The sequence below is a fragment of the Chinchilla lanigera genome, unplaced genomic scaffold (assembly GCF_000276665.1).
Source record: "Chinchilla lanigera isolate Chin_1 unplaced genomic scaffold, ChiLan1.0 scaffold00014, whole genome shotgun sequence".
NCBI classification, from domain to species: Eukaryota; Metazoa; Chordata; class Mammalia; order Rodentia; family Chinchillidae; genus Chinchilla; species Chinchilla lanigera.
Genome location: NW_004955415.1, coordinates 18865111 through 18884414, shown reverse-complemented (window position 1 = coordinate 18884414; position 19304 = coordinate 18865111). Strand labels below are relative to the sequence as shown.

General features: G+C 41.6%; 1 protein-coding gene across 1 annotated transcript in view; it reads right to left on the bottom strand.

Annotated features, from left to right (window-relative positions):
• The window catches only part of Plcb1 (phospholipase C, beta 1 (phosphoinositide-specific)), a gene marked incomplete at its 5' end in the record, with an annotated part of 704492 nt that overhangs the window by 30685 nt on the left and 654503 nt on the right, over positions 1–19304 (bottom strand).

Sequence of the window (19304 nt, the reverse complement as noted above, 5' to 3'; positions counted from 1 at the left end):
TTGTATCTATCACATAGGAGCAGTAACAAAATCAGAGCTCATGTCCATGACAGTGGTGGCCAGCCAGGGGCTGGTTGGGTCTGATCATCCTGATGTACTCTGCTTTCCTTAACTATAATATGTAGCACTGGGGAAATAAAAGATGGTTGGTGAGGGGGCTGGGGATTTAGCTCAGCAGCACAGCGCCTGCCTGGCAAGCATAATGTTGTGAGTTCGATTCCCGGTACCAGAAAACAACAACAACAACAACAAAAAGATGGTTGGTGAATACCGTAAGAAAACAATAAATTTTAGGGGTACAGGAAAAGTTAAGAAAAAACAGGAAGCAAACAATGCATATGGAGGTTTGTAGTGACCTCTGTCTGGAATATAGGATCTAAAAGTTATCTTTCTCACACTTAACCAATCAATCCCAGAAAAAGTAAGCACCTGCTTACTCACCACTGACTCTTAGTCTGTGATTGGCCATTTGCTTGTCGGCTTCTGTGGGTAAGAGAGAGGTAATGGTAAGGGATTTCCCAGGACCATAACCTATCCTGAGAATGTCAGGATGTGGCCAGCAGTGGTGCCATGCATAAGAGGATGTCTGCCACTTTTTGTGACAGGGGGCCTGATGTCAGCCCTAAAGGAACTGCAATAAGGCATTGAACAAAGTGGGTTGAGCAGCTGTTCTCACTTCTTGGGGGAAAGTCCATGGCCCGCACGATACTCATTCTGCCTCACCACTTTGGGTTTCCCTGGCTCTGTCCTGGAAAAATGCTTTGCTTTTGAAGAACAGTTTGTAGTAGGTTGATGTTCCTAAGTTCTTCACTTAGGGATTCAAAACATGATTGAATTTTCTTTAGAAGACATAACAAGAATATAATCATTAATGTCAAAAGCTACAGTTTGGAGATGGTACTTTGTAACTTCAAATGTGGCAGAAGTGATAGAGTAACTAAGAAGCAGAGAAAAACAGAGAAGGAAAGGAGGTGAAGGTAGAAGCATAGATCTGCTGACCTGGTGGACAGTGGCATCTGTGGTGATCATGATAGACATGGCCAGTCAATCATAGCAGTATCCTTAGAGAGCCTACACGTCCTTGGAATCCTTATCAGCCTAAAGGCCCAGGTGCTCCGGTCTAGAACCGTATATTGAAGCTGGCACTCCAAAAGCAACCACTGCCACTCAGAATAAGGCATCTTGGCTATAAAGGTCGGGTGGCCACTCAAATTTATTAGCCTTTGTAGTGTATTGAAAACTGGTGGTCAACTTATAACCTCCAGCTGAACTGAGCAAGTGTGGTGCTGGGTGTAAAAGGCCCACCTGGGAATTGGTGCCAGCAGCATAAGAGGCAGAACTAGAAAAGAAGAGGTTAGGCTGTTGGGAGCTGAGAGAGGCTGTTGGGAGCTAATAGAAGCTGTAAGGAGCTGTTGGTTGTTTTGGAGGAGCTTGTCATACTGCCTTTCCTGAGGAACTTGGCTGTTTTTATCCTCTGAGGAGCTCAGGACCTTGTTGGCACTGAGAATAGCTTTGGTTCACTTTGGGGGAACTCTGGTCCTCACTCTGAGCATTGCTTCTTGGCTCCAGAGGGGAAGAAGGTGCACAGCTCAGTCTACTGAAGAAGCTTGCTGCATTGGCTTTCCTACTGGAAACTCAGCTGTCTTCACCACTGGAGGAGCTCAGGACCTCACTGCTGCTAAGGACAGCTGTGGTACTTTTCGGGGGAGCTCTGATTCTCACTTTACACATTGCTTCCTCACTCCAGTGCAGATCCCTCAGCCTGCTAGCACAGATTCCTCATCCTGCTGGCACAGACTTTCTAGCTTCCAGCACTGACCTCTAGGTCTTCACAGTGCAGATCCATGAAACAGGCCTGATTGAGATAGTGTTATGGGCTCTGGGCTTCAAATTGGATTCGTGGGAGGCATTGTTATGAGCTCTAGGCCTTCAGGTGGACTCATGCAGGACATTTCTGTGGGATGCAGGCCCTTGGCTAGTTTCCTTGGTCTCAGTGTGTGGACAGATTTCTTGCACTCTTTTGTATATCATTCTTTGGGTGACTATTATAAATAATCTTACAAACTATGTGTCATACATTATATTGTTCCCTTTGCAAAGGTAAGCCCCAAACCAACAAAACCTTGTATAGATCACAAAGCAATTACTGTCTCCTATGCTAGTGTGGTAGCTGAAGCAAAGTTGATATAAGCAAATGCACATAGAAATTACAAGGGTCCTTGAACAAAGGAACTTAGTGGTTATTAAGTGTGCAGGCCCATGGAAGAAGATAGGTAAGGAGTAAGAGTCAAAAACACTGGTGGTAGTGGCAGCAAGTGGCTACCTAGCAACAATGAGCAATGGTAACTATGGCAAAATGCAATGCAAAAGCCTGCCGGCAGGGGAATTCACTCCTCAGGGCTGCAGATCCACTGGGATACGGACCGATATGTAAGTGGCCAGGTCTTTTAGTCTTTCAAAAGAACCAAAGAAACACTTTAAAATAAGAAATCTCCTAATTCATAAAATTGACAACCAGTTCCCCTACCTCCCAGTAAAAAAGAAAAATAATTACAGCAATGTGTAAGTCCAGTTTATTGTGTTTGCTGGCCTGATTACCAGCTGGCAATCTCTGGCCTAGGGTCTTTGTTTGGAATAGGATTGTTAAACTCAGGTTGTGAAAACAGCTATTATCTCAGTCTGTTTCTGTCACTACAGTCTTTGACTGGGTCATTCAGAAGTAATGCAAATTTATTTCTCACAGCTCTGGAGATGGGGAACTCTAAGATCAAGCCATCAACCAATTTGGTGCCTGGCTCATTCCCTGCTTCCAAGATGGTGCCTGGTGGCCCGCACAGTGGAAAGGCCAACAGGGCCAGGTAGGTTCCCTCTAGTGCCTCAAGGCCTTACCTCTTAATATTAGCACACTGAGCATTAAGTTTTAGCGGGGATTTTGGAGCCACACAAGTACTCAAACAACAGCAAGAAGGGAATTTTTATTCCTATTGTTTCAAATACTTAGGGTGAGAATCACTGATCAATCACCCTGGGAAATTCAGTCTTTTATCTGTTTTTGGACCAAGTAAAAGTAGTCTGGCCTGATTTCTCTAAAATGTTTTCCTCTGGTAGTTCCTGCACATCTATAATTCACGAGCAATACTAGTGCAATTATAGACCTTTAGATAGCCCCCTGAGTGCCTGAATGCATTTCTAGAAGATGTTGGGCCTCTGGGTATTTCTGAGCAACTTGGTTTGCACTGAGGGTAAATGAGTCTGCTCTGGCCATGGCAAATATTAAAGTTCACAGAGTCATCTGCTTTGCCTAAAGAAAAAAATCTGCTAGGAGTCACATAGCTCTAAATAGGAATCTGTGGCTGTTCACATGTATTTTAAAGAGGCAGCTTAGGGCTGTGGTTCAGAAAAGCTGAGGTGCTGCCTGTTCATGTCTTCACTCTGGCAATGAATAGCTGCATGTGTGTGGGCCACTGGCCAGTTTCTGTATCTCAGATTTTGGGGTGTTTTGCATAAAATGAATATGGCAGAGTTAGACTCACAGACACTGTGGAAAATGACAGGAGACAGTGCAGTACTTGGGCAGATGGTAAGAACTCAATCACTATAATCTCTCATTATCCCCAAATCCTGGAACCAAGGTGGGATTGACTTTCTGGGGGGAAACTCAGAAAGAAATTGTGCCCATCTGAGTGTCTGGCTTCTCTTTATGTAGGATCGCATGTGACAACGGTAGTTTAACAGCAGAACTTCAGAGAAGCAGAGAGCTCAGCCAACCTAAATCTCTCTCGTGTTTCCTCAAAGCTTGCAGTCCTTCTCCCCTGGGACAAACTGTTTACAGACTAGGTATTTGGCTTCCAAGCCCCCAAAACACAATCCATCTGGGAAAGTATGACAAATTCCTGATTTGACATTCTATGTGCCTGCCAAGCTCTGACGAGTACTGAGATTTGTTAGGGAGAAGAGAGAAAGGAAAGGAAGTTAGTCTTCAGCTCTTTTTCTCATGCAGAGCCTATCTTTCCAAGAGTCCTCTGTGGACAATCTTTATCGCACATATGGGGGGCAGATGGTGAGCATGAAACCCCCAGGCCCCTCTATGTGGGCAGAAGAGACCTTGGGCTCTCATGGGTCTTCTGGCTGTCCTTCATTCATACATTCTACATAGGGCAAGTAATCTAGTCCACCAGGTTCTGACTCCTGCTTAGCTGGAAAAATGATCTCCTCAGGGCTGGGGTACCCAAGTGTGGTTTGTTTCTTTTTTTTTTTTTTTTTTTTTTTTTTTTTTTGTTTTTCTCCAGTACCGGGAACTGAACTCAAGACCTTGCACTTGCCAGGCAGGCGCTTTGCCGCTGAGCTAAATCCCCAGCCCCCAAGTGTGGTATAAGAAGAAACATATTAGTGTTTGTGCCGGGTGCCTAGCATAGAGTTCTTAAAGTGCTTAGAATTTCCACAGTGAGAAGAGTGTCTTTTGTTAGTCATAATAAGGCCCTCTCAATCTCATCTGGGTTTATGCTAAGACCACTCAGGGTAGGACCACGAATTAGTGTAGTGGTGCTCACCTGAAAGGCCAGTTTCTCTCTGGCTGGAATCTTAAGCCCCACTCACCTCCATGGTAGGGAGCTAAAGAGTAGATTATAAAAATTTCAAAGACAGTAAAGTTTGAAGAGCTTCAGGTTGCTGAGTGAACCCATGTGCTCAGAGGATAGCACACCTCCAGCTCCATTAGGGACAGAGCTCCTGTGCTTGGGACTCTTCTGTACTTTGCCTTCCTCTGTGATTTGAATGCATGCCCTCAGAATCTAGGTGTGGAGACTTAATGGCCAATGTGCCGGTGTTGAAAGGTAGGGCCCTGAAGAGGTGATTAGGTCCTATGAATTCCTCTTTCTTATGTGAAAGAAAGGCCCTTAGAAAAGAGGCTGCGTGCAGCCTTCATAGCAAACTGGTACATGTAAGGAAAGTACCTTCCTGAGTTCTGTGAGCCATTCTAGCAGAGCATCAATGCTGAGGAGGTATTGAAAGGACCCTGGATTTACAGCCCGTTGGTTGGAAGGACAGTGGCCTAGGACTTGTGACTCACTGACGTAAGAGCAGTCCAGTGGGCATGTAAGAATTCCAGGTAAAGTTAAGACTGATTTGCATTGTTGGACATCAAGCTGGAACTGCAGAAGTGAGTGGCACCAGAAAACACCCCACTCATATACCAGAGACCCCTTTTCTACTTCAAGGCCCCTCCTGGGCCCTCACAGTCTTCTGCCCCGGGGTAGTCCTTCTGAGAGCAGACCTTGCAGTCACTTCGCATGTGAATGTGTCTAAAGGGTGATGAGGCCAGGGTGTTTCAAGGGGAGTAAGGGCAGATCTTGGCTATGTGAGCTAGGTTGCGCACTCCTATGCCTAGAAGACCCTTCACCATGCCAGAAGGAACAGGGTGAGGTAGGGTGGGAAGAGGAGACCATGGACTGAGGATTTCTTTTTGCCTCAGGTCATGCAAACACTGTCCCCCTAGCCCAGAGTTTTTCTTTCCACAGCCTCAGTTACCTGAAGTCAAATGCAGGCAGAAAATACTAAATTTAAAAATTATTCATGAATTTTAAATAACTTTTATTATAGTACATTAAAATTATATTGTTATAAGTGCTCTGTTTTATTACTAGTTGTCATGCATCTCTTACTGTACCTAACTAATACATTAACTTTATCATGGGTATGTAGAGTAAAAATGGTCTGTGTAGAGTTTGGTACCTTCTGCAGCTTTGGGCATGCACTGGCATCTTGGATCACATCCTTCATGGATAAGAGGATCTACTGTAGCAGAAACAGGGCGGTTCTGACTCTCAGAGCCAGAATCTCTGAGGAGAAGCCAGAGAATCTTGCTGGGGAAGTCACAAATTGATTTAATCAGAGGTCCTCCACTTTGGCTGCATGTGAGGATCACCTGGGGAGCTCTTAAAATGCCTAGGCTCCTTCCCTGGCCAACTACACCAGCACATTTGGGGGTAAGAGGCAGCACCAGTACCCTACAAGTCTTTCAGATTCTGGTATTTAACAAAGGTTGAGAGGGGAGAGAGAAGGCAAGTAAACTCAGAAGCCAGATCATCAGCTAGCCAGCAGTGGGGTTCAAGGGCTCAGGGAGAAGGACTTCCCAAAGCTGGTGGCCTCTGCTCTGTTCCAGCTGCCAGTGGCATGGCCGGAACACACCTGTCACCTGTGTCTGGCCAGATCTTCCCAGTCTACAAGAGAAACTTTGGATCCTTATGTAAAATTTCATGCTGTTAACGTTAGCAACCAATTTCACATTATATGATAAGTAGGATCAGGTAAAACAGTTACTGTCATAACTTGGTGTTCAGGTTGGTAGTTTGGGCTTCTGAGTTAAATCTTCCCACTCAGTGTGGTTCACAGACCTCCAGCGTCAGCGTTCTTAGGAGGCTGTTATAAAATCAGACTACAGAGGTAGGTCTGTTCTGAAGTCCACCCAGGCCTACTTAGAATCTGCATTTTAATATGATGCCCAAGTAATCTGCGTGCCCATTAGGTTTGAGAATCACTGAGTAGGAGGTTGTACCCCTATGGTGCTACTAAAATCCAAACCAAACCGTAGGTGTGATTCCTTTGTGCGCTATTAGTTTGCAGGAGTTTCATGACGGTGGAATTACAGAGCACCTGCTGTGTGTCTTCGCCATCAATGCCTCCCTCCTACGCAGACTCAGCCTGCAAGCGGACCTACCTAACTGTCCTCACCACGCGAAAATGATGGTGCTGTCATGTTCTACATATCTGAGAGGCAAAAGAAAGAGCTCCTTTTCATTAAAAAAATTATGATTCAAAGGTTCTGTCCTTCCCACACTGTCCATTGAAGACCTTAGGCTCAGTTTAAATATCATGCCCCACTTATCCCACATGTTCTCAAGTTTTCTTTCCTTCAATATTTTTGTTATCCTAATTATCCCTCTCATCATTATCATTCAGCTTCACTGATGAAAAATAGACTTTAGAAAGTCTGGCAAAATGGAAAGAGAATGAGCTTGGACAGAAATGTAGCAAATTACAGTTTCAAAATAAACTTTTTTTATCTAGGCAAAGAAGTCAGTCTCTAATGATAAGAGGGGTAAATCAATTTTATTAATCTTCTTAGACATGTAACCCAACCTTTTAACCTTGTGGATTTCCTCTAGAATTGTCTCTTCTCCCTTGCCATTCCTGCTCTCCGTTTTAGTGTTTCCTTCTTTCTATTCTTGCTGAGTTTAATGTGTGGGTTCTTCTTAGTTTCATGAGTTCCAAGGTTTTAGGATGCAGTGAGATAGTGGGGAACTTTGAAAATCTTTGTGGTCTCCAAAATAGCAGAATTCCCTGCTCACAACAAGAAACCAGGACCTCCTTTCTTGGGAAGTAAAAAGTGATTTAGTGCTTAAATCTGTGGTCTCCAAAGAGGCAAGTATGTGCCCAAAGGACATCTAGAAAGGCAATCCACTGGGGTATTGGAAAGAGTACGAGACCTGCCATGTGTAGAAAAATTAGCCACATTCCTATGCAGCATGTGTTTTGACATGAGTGTCATACGATACTAACGACCTCTTCAGCAAAGGTCCCACATCTCTGAGAGGTAGACAGTGGTACTCTCACACAATGACTCAGCTTGCTGCAACATATTCAGCTCACATGCCAAGCTTTCAAGCTTTACGCGCTACCTTTTCTATCTTAAGTTAACCCACACTCATCAAGGGCCTAAATCCCTGCAAAGAAATAGAGATGGACCCTGTTAGCAATTTTGCAGGTGGTAAACAGAACGAAACTGGTAGAGCTGACATTCTCCTCTTTCCTATATTCTGAGCTCAAAATAATTGAAGATCACAAGAGAATCAGTTTAAAAAATAGTATTAAGGATATCTGAAATATAGACATATTTCCTCTATTGCTCATAATGACTACCTGTTACATTATAATTAGCAGAGTGCTTACATATTAAGCACTAGTTAAAATTAAACCTTCTCATATGGTTCACGTGACTGAATAAAAGGGGTATAGTTCAACAGTAACCATGCGACAAAATATACTTCTTTCATTCTCATATATAGATCTCTGAGAGAAATCTTTTGCTTTAACAGTGACAACCATTAAAGTTAAGTACTGAAAAAAAATTCCCAACATAGAACCAGATTTTTGGGATTTATGTGTCACAGCACTAAACCAAGTGCTCTGATACAAGATTTGAAAATTCAAAACCAAGATTTGAAATTATGAAGCCTATTCAAATATATGTTCTCATTTTGAGAGCAAAGAGAGTTTTGACTCATTAACAAATGAAATCAAATATATCTTCATTTTTATTAAATCTTTTACATGTTTATTTCATCATAATTAAAGTATATTTATATAGTATGCATTCATTTTTAATGGTTATATAATACTAATGATATATAAATGAATAAACACATAAATAAATAAGCATATGTTGGGGAGATGAATACTTCAGGGCATCAAAAGGTTTGGATGCTATTGCCCTAACCTCTTGGCCCAATATTTATTTTTGTTCCAGCAGAAAGGCAAAAGTCATTGAGTTGCCAATGCTTAACTTCATTTTCTAATGCCAGTAGATTGTAACTTTGAAATATTAGTGATAATCTACTAATATTGTCACTAATAGAGGCTCTGTAGAAGCACCCCAAGGTTTCTGTCTAGATGATACTACAAGGTCATGATTTATTCCCAAGTTGGTAAAGCACAAATGGGTGAAAAACTATTATTCTCTAAGTCATAATTTATAGACTATAATGTTCCCTGATACTTTTAGAACTTAATATGTACATTAACATCCATTATAGGCTACAGAACCACAATAAACGACTTCTCTTTCATACTTAGCCTATTGCTTTTCCCAACTAGTTTCACTATCAAGTCCATGACTAAAACCTGCTATGTACCGAATCCACATAATCTTGTTAATTCAAAGTAAAATCACATAAAACACTTTAGTAGAAGATTCCGTGTTGCCACAAATCACTTTATGTGGCTCAAAAACCACGCATCTGAATGAACCATCATGCTAGACTCTTCAAAAGAAATTGTCACTAGCAAGAAACAGTAATAGTAGATAATTCTATTTAGTTGAGATAAGGTTGGCAAAAATCACCACAATTGATCAAATATTAAAAATCCATCTTAAAAATATCATTTTCTACTTAAATACCTTACTGATCATTTGTTTCCTTCTGTGCTTCAGTAAGTTGCCTGCCCATCCTCTACAGACTTATATTGTTTCAGTTTTGGGGAATTTTTTTTGTCTATTTTTGTTTTTTGTGGCACTAGAAACCAAACCCAGGGCCTTGAGCATGCTAAACATATGCTCTTCCACAGCTCTACAGCTCCAGCTTTCGACTCCCTAGTTTTCAGAATAAGGCACAGCATAACATTTGCAGTGCTCAGATCTCATTCTATTTTACACTGGTGTCATAATTTCCTTGTTTTATCCTAATTTTATTATGTTTTACACCAGTGCTTCAAAATTACAAGATGCTTTCAAAATTATAAAGAATATTCTTATGATAGAGTTTGGGTAATGTCAATGTCTTACATAGATTTACTCTTATTCCCCCAAAACAGAGAATGTGCTTAAAAATGAGCACTTTTCACAGAGCTAAAGAATTAGGTAAGGGCTCAGCAAAGAAACTCAACATTTCTACAAATGCTGTGTGAATCACACAGCAAGGTTCTGAGCCCAGAGTCAACTGGACACTTGAAGTGCAGGGCTTGACAACCCCTTCACATAAACACAACCAACAGACAAGAATGATTCAAAGCTTATTTTTTTGTTGGCATTGATCCTGGAATTCTAATTTTAATATCAATTAGCACAAATGTAAGAGCAGAGATTAAGAATCAAGAGTCGCATGCCCACACTTACTAACAGGCTTGCTAAAGAGCCCCTTGCCAGCAAAAGGATTTGTCTTGTGGAAAAGTAGATATTGGAAATAAGAAAAAACTTGAGATTCAAGTAAATGCAGAAGAAAAAAAAAGCCGTTGATCCCAATTACTATGATTGACTTGATTTCCTTTCAATAAAGATCTGTTTTAGCAGAAAAGGAGAACAAATTAGCCTCATGATCCCCAAAAAGGGAAAAATAATTTGTACATAGAACAGTCACCATAAAAGGTTCTCTCCCGTAAAATACAGTCAATGCTAAAAGTAATTAAGGTAAAAGTGACAAAGTGTGTTGTTTTAGAAATGCCTTAGTAGCTAGTACCACAAGTTTCTCCTTTCTTTCCTGCCTTACTTTTTTAGTATGGGGGATTAAACCAGGGCCTTTGCACTGAGTGATGTTCCCAGCCCCTTTTCATTTTTTTTTTCTTTTTAATTTTGAAACAGGTTTTGCTAAGTCGCTAAATGACACAGCCTGGGCTCAAATTTGCAACCCCACACCTTTTAAGGAAACTCCCTGATGAGATAACACCAGAACACTTCTGCCTATAAATGGCAATCACAGAAAATGCTGATGGAATGTGTTTTCTTATTATTAACTTATAATTGTTGTGAGATGCCATGCCTGCCTATGAAATAAAAGTTGGTTTCAATTTTTAAAAGAGAAGGCAGTCACTCAGTATATTGGGTGGCTCAAGTGACGTTATTCTTGATGAGATTCAGTCCCCAGGAGTTGCTACCAAATTAAAAAAGAAAATGAAATTACTGGAGGGTTGTGGGTTGAGTTTACTTTTACAGCATTTTTGATGTTACTGCAGCCAAATACTGCGTACTGGCCGGCCAGCCTTTGCAGAGTTACACAGTGAGGGCCTTAATGAGAAAGGCCAGTCCCTCGGCAGACTTGCCACCTTCCCCAGGCCTCTTGCAAGCTCTAACACACCCTTGTCACCCAACTCACAAAGTCTTTGCCCCTGTGGAGCTTCCTTGGAGACCATGCTGGTCTTCCAGCTTCTGTCTACCTATAGTTAAGATCACACATCGTTGCCCTATCTCCTGTCTCCCTCTCACTTGGTTCTATCACCAAGCGTGATGAGCAGTGAATTGAAGGTACAGCCCATGACTTTTCATCTTTAGAAGCTTCTCCTGTGTTGGGATCGGCTGCCTGTGGTACAGGGCTGTGCTTGAAGCATGGGAAAAATCCCCTTAAATATTGTTTCAGTTCAGTCAGCCAGGGACTAAGGGGCAATGAGGACAGTGTGGCCAACGCTGGAGAAGAATTCCAACCCTTATAGGGAATGTGAACAAAATTTTAGGAAAATGTAAAAAAAACACCTCAAATGCAAAACCAGAGGAAAAAACCCAATAGAAAGGAATACTTACAGTCTGCAATCCAAACTGTGTGTGTGTGTGTGTATATATATATATATATATATATATATATATATATATATGAAAAACTTAGAAGCAGGTAGCCGTTAGATGTTAACACAATGCTATTTGATTCCTAGTTCTACCTGTGTGTTGAGGAGCCTACCACTGAACTGCTGTGACCTCTCTCTCCGCACTGTGGGAGTGTCTGAGGGTGTTGGTGTGGATGGCAGTACCTATGTCTCAGATGTACTGGGCTGTGACACATTATTTTAAACCTAGATACCACCAGATCTGCTGATCAATATGGCCTAAGTGGCACAGCAGCTTGGACATGCTCTTGTTCTGGACCCTACTCAGATGCAGTAGCTTTCTGGGTCACTCAATGAATGTGCTATAGTAACATAACCAAATGAGGGATGTATTGTCTTCAACATCAAACAGGGGTCACTAAGCACACTACATCTCCTTTTGGTTGTGGGAAAGGAGGTAAGATGCAACAGTGAGCTTTTAACTAGAAAAGATATCTCAAAGGATATATCCCACACCACTTGCTTCCTAGAAATGTCCCTGAAATAGAAGACCCTGAACTTTGGTCAGATTTATTTGCCATCCCCTGACATGCCAATGTCTTCCTAGCAAGTCTTGAGAAGTTGCTCCTTCTTGTACTAGGCTCATTCAACATAATGTCATTGGTGTAACAGGCCAGTGTGACATACATTGTGTGATGGAAAGGGAATCAGGGTCCCTGTGAACTAAATTACGACATAGTACCCAAGAGTTGACATACACTTGAGGTAGAACTGTGCAGGTGAATTGCTGCCTTTGCCAGCTGAAAGCAAACTGGTTCTGATGAGCTTTATTGCCAAGGATGGAGAAAGAGACATTCGCCAGATCGGTAGATACAGCTGGCAGGGATATGTCGATTTACTCAGGCAATGAAGCCACAGCTGGTACAACTGGAGTCACAACCTGGTTAAATTCACAACAATCCACTCTTACCCTCCAAGAACTGTCTTTTGCATAGGCCATACAGGCAAGTTGAAAGGTAAAAATCCTGCATCATTCAAGTTCGTGATGGTGGTACAAATTTTTGCCACCTTTCAGGAATACAGTATTGCTTTTGACTTATTTGTTATCATCTTAGGTATAGGAGGTTCTAGTTCCTTCTACTTAGCCATTCTCATCTTAAAAGTTCTCTCTCTCTCCACAGATAGTGTAGTCAATGTGAGGATTCTGCCAGCTTTGGAATATATCTGTCCTATTCAGTATATCTATGCCAATTATGCATTTTACAAGTGGGGAAATAATCCAGCATGGGCTTGGGAATCCATCAAGTTGAATGTAAGAAAGGCTTGAGCCAAGACTTCATTGAGCCTATGATTTCCATAAGCCCTTACTCTGACTGACTGAACCATAGTGATGTTTTGGGTTCCTTGGAATCACTGTTATTTCAGAGTCAGTATCCAGTAGCTCCCCACAAAGGCCATGATCTGCTTTCACTCAATGTACCAGTTGCCCTGGTAGAATACTGTAGACTTTCTTGGGAAAGCAAGGGGGAAACATTAGCAGTGTACATTTTTGTCGGTCTACTAGCATCCTTCCTCAAAGAAACCCAGCCTTCCCTTCTTTTAAGGGGGTTTGAGGCTTTAAATTGGTCCAAGCCTGGGAATTGCTGTGGGACAATGATTTTCTGTTTTTACAGTTCGCCTTTGACTTAGAATGTTTCTGCTTTCACAGATTAAATATTTAGTAGACTTCTAATCCATTTCACATGTAGGAATGCTATGATAAGCCAGTTCCGTGTAAGTCAGTTGTTTTGCTTGCTTGCTGCCTGACTCTGCCGCTCATCACAGCAGCCATCACCCCCTGCCACCTTCAGTGGCTGAGCACACCCACACGGCTCCTGCTACTCCAGGACCGAATGACTCTCATGACACTTAGTTTGTCAGTTCAGTGACTGCAGTTCTCACTGTAAGGTCTGGTCTACTGAGAAGAGTGCTCTCAGACCTCTTCCAAAGTCCCGGGGCTCACAAATGTATTTCTCACAGCTGTGTGAAAGAAACATCCTCTAGGCGCCCCCAGTTGTGGTTGAGTTGGTCTTCAATGATGAATCTTCTCTAACAATCCAATTTCCATTACTCTTTAAATCCCTTTTTTTATATTAAACAAAGACAGGTGTGCAGTTTCCAATTTGTTTACTGTGGGTCACCTTTTAGTTCAGTTTTTAGCCAACCAGCCAATTGAACCAACCATTATAGCGCTTTCTAGTTCCCTAAACTGCAGCATTGTGTTCAGACTCTCTGCTCAGTGAACCAGTATCAACAGTTTCAGCCAGATCAAGTTTATGTTTCTTTATTGCACACTTTTAATATCCATTCCCACCCAAGTCCCCTAGATTTCTGTCTGTATAAATGAGAATACTTAGGTAGGATTTTTGGAATGTCACACACCTCTTCAGGGGCTCCATTTTGGACCTCACCTTTGAGGGCTCTCTGGGACTTTGGTGTGACTGTAGTTCTAGAGGTAAAGAGGGTGATGGGAGTATCCTGAGTAGACTCAGCATTTTCCTGCACAGCAACTGCCTTATGGGAGGTCACTTAACCAAAGGTGAAGATTCCCCTCTTCTATTGGCAAAAAAGATTCATCATAATTCAAGGGTTCACCACCTCAGCTTTCATCATGTGTCCCACACACATTCCCATTCCAGCCTTTTGCATCTTGTTGCTTCCTAGTCAAGGCCCTCATTTGAACAGGACATTTTGTGAGGTTGAGAGTTCAACTTGCTTGGTAATTCAGCCAGTTCTAGGCTGAGATTCCCCCTTTGATTTTCAAGAGTCTGGATAAGGATCCCCTTGATGGCACACATAGAAGCTTTGGGGTCTTTTATATGGTGCTTGAGCTGGGAACTCAAATTTATGAGCGCTATTGCAGTGACAATAGAAACTACCAAACTATCTCATTGTATGTGTTATTTTGCCAAACATGTACAAAAGCATGATGTGTATTATCACTCAGACCTTTGCTTCTTATAAGTGGTTGATTCAAAGGATATAGTGTTGATATTTTGCTGATCTATTGCTAGCACTTACCTTGGGTTATCAATGTTCTCTCTATTACTAAAAAAGGCCCTTTACATTTTTAAGTCTAACCAAATTAGAAAGCCAATTCTAGAAGTTGCAGAGTTAACCTTACACTTTGATCCTGTAGAACCACTCTTGGGACCAAAGTCTGTATTAGTCAGGGTTCTTCAGAGAGGCAGAACCAGTGAAATCCAAATAAAGGTATTTATTAGAGGGAACTGGCTCATGTGATTACCAAGCCTGAGAAGTCCCAAGGTCTGTGGTTGTTACACTGGAGACCCATGGGAGCTCATATGTAGCTCCAGTCTGACTATGAAGGCCTGAGAACCCAACGGGGACAAAAAGAGATAGTTCCTTCTAATAGTTGGAGGCTTGAGACCCAAGAACAGATGATGATTCTGTCTGAGACTGAGGACCAAAACATGTCAATGGTCTCATCTCAAGCAATTCAGGGGGAGTTCCTTCAATTCAGCCCTTTTGTTCTTGTCAAATTTACAACTGATAGAAGGAATGGCAATCTGCTTTACTCAGTTCACAAAGATTGAAACCATCTCAAAAATACCCTCATTGAGACATCCAGAATAATGTCTGACCATATGTCTGGGCAACTTGTGGCCCAATCAAGTGGACTGACCCCAGATGTAAGATCATACTATGTATGGATGTCAAAAATGTCCACAGTTCTTTTGTAGCTCCTCTCAACAGAAGTTTGAATCTATTTCCTCACCTCTTGAATCAGAACTGGATTTCTGATTCAGTTTAGACAGTGAGATATGCCAGAAGTGACACTGTAGCTGCTTTGAGCCTAGACCTTACAAAGTCTGTATGCTTCCAGTTTTGTACAAGTGTGGACTAGCCTGTTGGAAATGAGAGACATGTGGCCAATGGTTTCACTGTCCCAGCAGGTCAGGTGCCACACAGGCAGGGAAGGCCATCCTTATCCTGCCAGTCTTCAGCCGATCCACCTGCTGGACATACGTAGATACCAAACCAAGACCAGCTGGAATCAGCTAAGCCCAGCTAGGTCAACAGAAAGGTCACCTGATCCACAGACTTGCACACAATAACAAATGGCTCTTATTTAAATCTTTGTGTTCTGAGATGATTTATTATGCAAGTAAAGCTCACTGACCAAGACATTGTCAGTCATTTTAACAGGCATATGTGTGTGCTACACCATTTACTGTGGGCCCTGGGGTGGGATTCATTAGATACCTATGAACTGAATCCCAATGATTAAACCTATGATGCAATTTATGAAAGACAATCACCCAGAATTTGGTTGAATAGCAGTTTTGCAGGGATGTGGATGTTCTTCAGAGGCAGGTAACTGAACTCAGAGTCCATGAATGAATTCAACACATCTGTACTCAGGACAAGCTAGTGACACAGGCATGCATGGAGTTCGCCATTTTTGTATGTGCATACATCTCCATAAATAAATCATAATAGGACTTGATGAGGCACTTTATATACAGTTTAGACCTCTAAATCCTATGATAGGGGAACTTAAAATAAGGTTTTCAAAGTATAACTAGAAAAAAAAATACCCATGAAAGGAAAATAATGTGACAAAAGTGGAAACTCTAGAATGTCTTTGCAAAATATCAAAAAGCAGGCAAAAAAACAAAATAAAACAGAACAGAACAAAACAAAACATTATCATGGTCAGCCATGCTACCTGTAGCCACACTGAGACCATTCTGAATGTATCTGCTATTCATCTTGTCTGTACTCACTGCCTTGCTCTTTGAAAAATCCAGGATCTTAGTTCTTGAGACTTTACCTTGCTAGCTTGCTCAACTGTGGTCCTATGATGGTTAATTTTATGTGTCAACTTGACTGGGCCATAGAGTGTCCACACAGTCAAATATTCTGGGTGTTTCTGTGAGAGTTTTAGGATGAGATTAACATTTGAATCAGTCTAGTGAGTAAAGCAGATCCCCCTTTCCATAGAAGCAGGCCTATTCCCTCAACTGAAGGCCTGAATGTAACGAAATGCAGACCTTCTTCTGAGTAAGATAGAATACTTTCCACCTGATGATAGTCTTTGAACTAGAACATCGGCCTCTCCTGGTCCAGCAGCCAGTGGCTTTGGACTGGAACCGGGATATCAACTTTGCAGTGTTGGATTGCTAGCCTCCATTATCCCACATACCAGTTCCATATAGTAAATCTCTTTACATAAGGTAATGAATTAGTCAAGGTTCTCCAAAGAAACAAAACCAAAAGGAAATCTCTGAAGAACTCTGACTAACTCACTACTTTCCTTACAGTCTATGGATGTCCCTGACCTTCCCATTAAGAATAGAAATTTCCTCCTTCTTGTCTTTCCTTTTTCCTTTAATTTCCCTATGGTTTTTCCTACCACCTAACAAGCCATATATTTTTTCTTTTTCGTTTTTTTTTGACTTATCATTTTCCCCTGAAAACTTCATGAGAGCAGAGCATTGTCCCTGCTACATCTCTTGCACTGAGAACAATGCCTGACACTTCAGCAGATACTCAGTAAGTATTTACAGAATAAATAAATTGAGAAGAAAGCCATTCACTAGCCCCCAGTTGCTTTGATCACAGAGTTTTTGAGGTCTGCAGATTTCAGGGTACACACAGCCCACAGGAAACATGCTTGTATGGTCTATACTAGCAGCCATACAGAATAAAGCAGAAGGATATGCAAAAAAAACAAAAGGGAAAAAGACCTTTCACATCCTTCACTTGGAAAAGCATGCATTAGAGAGAGTAATAATAAATGGGAGGAACACAATCATCTGCTGGTGTATTAGTTTCATGTGGCTGCTATAACAACTTACTAAAAAATTGGATGACTCAGAACAATAGAAACTTATCCTCTTACAGTTGGGAAGGCCAGAAGTCTGAAGTCCTTGTGTCATGAGTGCCAGGCACCCTCAAAGAATCAGTTCTCCCACCTTGTGCTAGCTGGCACCATTGCTTGAGTTGGGCCTGTATCACCCTAATCCCTGCCCTTGTGGTAACATCGCTTCCTTGTCTGCTAACTGTGTCCAATTTCTCACTGCCTTGTTCTTCTAAGGACACACGATGTCACTGAATTTAGGATGCACTGGGTGACCTAGAATGATCTTCTCATTGCAAGATTCTTATTTTAATCACTTCTTCAAAGACCCCTTTTCCATATATGGTAACATTCACAGGCTCTGGGAATTAAGTTAGACATACCTTTTGGGGAACCTCCACTCAGCTCATTGTGATCAGATAAAATGTCAGACTTGGTTATGATTCCACACTAGTAATCCTTGATAGTGTTACCCAGCTACTGACATGGCTTTCTTTCTGAGGGATGGAGGCCTTTGTGTCATCCAGATAACTAAACGCTCTCAGGACTCAGATTAATTCATCTGGTAAAGTTTTAAGCAGTTACTTATTATGGTAAAGACCTTCTCTCAGGAAGCCACACACGGAAAGCAACATCAAATGGATTGTTTTTTTTTTTTTTCAGGCAAGGGAGTCATCTGCAGGTCAGGCTTTTGATTCCAATTCTTTGTTCTTATTTTGCACAATCTTATGATAGGGATTCTCATAATCTGCTCAAGAGTTATTGTGTGCTCTAATCCATGGAAAGGGAATACGTTGTACTTTGCACTCGAGTTTTAAAAATGTCAGTGGCCATCAAGATCAGCTTTTAAGCAATGATGCAACACAAGCATAAGCAAAGAGAACCAGTTTAGAATTGCTGGCAGTTTCTCCTACTCTATATCCCATGACTGTCGTTTTACTTTCTCTTGATATCACGAGGCCTGAAGCTTTTAAAACAAATTTAATTGGTTTAAAGTATTATAGTGGGCAATTTTCAGGACCAAGTGTTCCACAATTTATTTAAATATCCTATAAAAATCTCCATTTCTTTGCCTAAGTATAAACAATAGCTCTACTGAAATTTTAAGATGACTGCATTTTATCATAGCCAGTAATAGTCTGTTTTTAGCTAGTAAAAGTGGAACCACTTAAGTCTCAGTCCTTAACATCCCCAGGTCAATCAAATGTCTGTTAAAGGTTGTAATATACCAATGGCAGGAAATAGTTACTAAGTTAATTCAGAAGTCTGATGTTGACTTTTAAAACTCCTTGAAAATTAAATTTAACTAAAAAATGGGAATGCATTTATGAAATTTATTTTAACAATCCATTCACCAAAACATAAATGACAAATTAAACCTTTTTTATTTCGAGGTAAAGCTTTCAGGAAAAAGAAGCATGTAACAAAGAACAGAATGGGCAGGATTTAGTCAGCATTCCAACATGTAAGGCAGGTCCTGAGGTCTCTACTCTTTTATGATGACCCCAGGACATGGTAATCCAAAGCCATATAATGCAATAAGAGCCACAGCAAGGAGAGTCAAGAGATTTTTAAATAAACGTTGAGCAGAAGAAAAGTCACCAGTTAAGTTGTGGTCAACACTGTAATGAAACCTGATGGGACCGTGTATTGCACAGGATGAATATGTAGGACAGTGACAGAGCTCTTGTCTGTGCCTCTGACAGTGGAGGAGAACAACCTTGCTCCTATAGGTTTGTCTGAAACCTAGAAGATGCTGGGTATCCCTGTGTTACCCATGTGGAATCTGCACTAGTATATGCTCCCTACCTAGACACAGTGCTGTGATTTGACTGTGTCCCCTAAATTCATAAGCTGGATGCTTGATCTCAGTGGGGCAGGGCTAGGAGGGAGGACATAATGGGAGGTGACTGGCAGAGGGTGGAGACCTTATGAATGGATTAATGGCAATACTGCAGGAGTGGGTGGGTTTGTTGTTGTAATAATGAGTGTTAGGGAAGTAGGTTCACCCCTCATGACTTTTCTGTGTGTGCTCACTTTCCTTGCCCCTTCCACCATGCTGGAGTACACCACAAAGGCCCTGACCAGATGCTGCTTCCATGACCTTGGACTTCCTGGCCTCCAGCACTGTAAT